Source organism: Rhinichthys klamathensis, unplaced genomic scaffold, assembly GCF_029890125.1.
Source record: "Rhinichthys klamathensis goyatoka isolate OS25496 unplaced genomic scaffold, OSU_Roscu_1.1 h1tg000248l_1, whole genome shotgun sequence".
Classification (NCBI taxonomy): domain Eukaryota; kingdom Metazoa; phylum Chordata; class Actinopteri; order Cypriniformes; family Leuciscidae; genus Rhinichthys; species Rhinichthys klamathensis.
Genome location: NW_026606770.1, coordinates 192501 through 195000, shown reverse-complemented (window position 1 = coordinate 195000; position 2500 = coordinate 192501). Strand labels below are relative to the sequence as shown.

Here is a 2500-nt window from a genome sequence, read left to right as displayed (position 1 = left end):
AGAAAACTTCCAACAAAGAAATGGCTGAATCGTGGTCAGTGGACGAAGTGCAGACGTTCCTCTCGTTGGCTGCCGAGGAGCGGATAAACTATAACGGTCAGACTATAATCCCACACACTCTGATTGCAGTGGAAAAGCAAACCGAGCTTAAGCGAACTGAGCCGAGCCGAACCGTAACAGCAGTGGAAAAGCGCCATTAGTGATTCTTTAGACTCTCTCTCTCTCTCTCTCTCTCTCTCTCTCTCTCTCTCTCTCTCTCTCTCTCTCTCTCTCTCTCTCTCTCTCTCTCTCTCTCTCTCTCTCTCTCTCTCTCTCTCTCTCTCTCTCTCTCTCAATTCAATTCAAAATTGCTTTATTGGCATGACTGTACATCATACAATATTGCCAAAGCTTTGGAATACATAGAATAATTACAAAGACATTAAAATAGTTAAAATATTATAACATCTAAATGTACAAATTTAATTAATTGTACAAATTAACAGTGTAAAAATAAATAAATAAATAAATAAAATAATATAGAACATTTAATGAACATTTAAAAATTCTGTGAAGAATTTAAAATTCAGTGTGTACAGTAGGTGTGTGTGTGGGCGCATCACTGATTATTCGTCGACTCTCTCTTTTTGTGACAAGTATCAATGTACTTGGCTGCTAGTGTGATACAATCTCTTTTTTCACCTAATAGATGTTGAAATTGTGTTTTGTTGTTTAATTGTATGAAGTTAGGGCAAAGTATTTCAAATTTTGTATAGAAAGTCCCTCTAATGTCCTCATAGTTGGGGTAGCGGGTGAGGAAGTGTTGGTCGGTCTCCACTTCTCCCTGCTCACAGTACGGGCAGACCCGTCTCTCTCTGGGCCGCCAGTTCTGTCGGTGTCGGCCCGTCTCTACAGTCAGAGTGTGATTGCTCAGTCTATACACACACACACACACACTCTCTCTGGGCCGCCAGTTCTGTCGGTGTCGGCCCGTCTCTACAGTCAGAGTGTGATTGCTCAGTCTATACACACACACACACACACTCTCTCTGGGCCGCCAGTTCTGTCGGTGTCGGCCCGTCTCTACAGTCAGAGTGTGATTGCTCAGTCTATACACACACACACACACACACTCTCTGGGCCGCCAGTTCTGTCGGTGTCGGCACGTCTCTACAGTCAGAGTGTGATTGCTCAGTCTATACACACACACACACACACACACTCTCTCTGGGCCGCCAGTTCTGTCGGTGTCGGCCCGTCTCTACAGTCAGAGTGTGATTGCTCAGTCTATACACACACACACACACACACACACACACACACACACACTCTCTCTGGGCCGCCAGTTCTGTCGGTGTCGGCCCGTCTCTACAGTCAGAGTGTGATTGCTCAGTCTATACACACACACACACACACACACTCTCTGGGCCGCCAGTTCTGTCGGTGTCGGCACGTCTCTACAGTCAGAGTGTGATTGCTCAGTCTATACACACACACACACACACACACTCTCTCTGGGCCGCCAGTTCTGTCGGTGTCGGCCCGTCTCTACAGTCAGAGTGTGATTGCTCAGTCTATACACACACACACACACACACACACACACACACACTCTCTCTGGGCCGCCAGCTCTGTCGGTGTCGGCCCGTCTCTACAGTCAGAGTGTGATTGCTCAGTCTACACACACACACACACACACACACACACACTCTCTCTAGGCTGCCAGCTCTGTCGGTGTCGGCCCGTCTCTACAGTCAGAGTGTGATTGCTCAGTCTATACACACACACACACACACACACACACACACTCTCTCTGGGCCGCCAGCTCTGTCGGTGTCGGCCCGTCTCTACAGTCAGAGTGTGATTGCTCAGTCTATACACACACACACACACACACTCTCTCTGGGCCGCCAGTTCTGTCGGTGTCGGCCCGTCTCTACAGTCAGAGTGTGATTGCTCAGTCTATACACACACACACACACACACTCTCTCTGGGCCGCCAGTTCTGTCGGTGTCGGCCCGTCTCTACAGTCAGAGTGTGATTGCTCAGTCTATACACACACACACACACACACACACACACACACACTCTCTCTGGGCAGCCAGCTCTGTCGGTGTCGGCCCGTCTCTACAGTCAGAGTGTGATTGCTCAGTCTATACACACACACACACACTCTCTCTGGGCAGCCAGCTCTGTCGGTGTCGGCCCGTCTCTACAGTCAGAGTGTGATTGCTCAGTCTATACACACACACACACACACACACACTCTCTCTGGGCCGCCAGCTCTGTCGGTGTCGGCCCGTCTCTACAGTCAGAGTGTGATTGCTCAGTCTATAAACACACACACACACACACACTCTCTCTGGGCCGCCAGCTCTGTCGGTGTCGGCCCGTCTCTACAGTCAGAGTGTGATTGCTCAGTCTATACACACACACACACACACACACTCTCTCTGGGCCGCCAGTTCTGTCGGTGTCGGCCCGTCTCTACAGTCAGAGTGTGATTGCTCAGTCTATACA

The 2500-nt window shown here is 49.4% G+C and overlaps 1 protein-coding gene across 1 annotated transcript in view; it reads left to right on the top strand.

Annotated features, from left to right (window-relative positions):
- The window catches only part of si:ch211-221n20.8 (fibrillin-3), a 43034-nt gene that overhangs the window by 29775 nt on the left and 10759 nt on the right, over positions 1-2500 (top strand). The gene's annotated exons all lie outside the window — the stretch shown is intronic.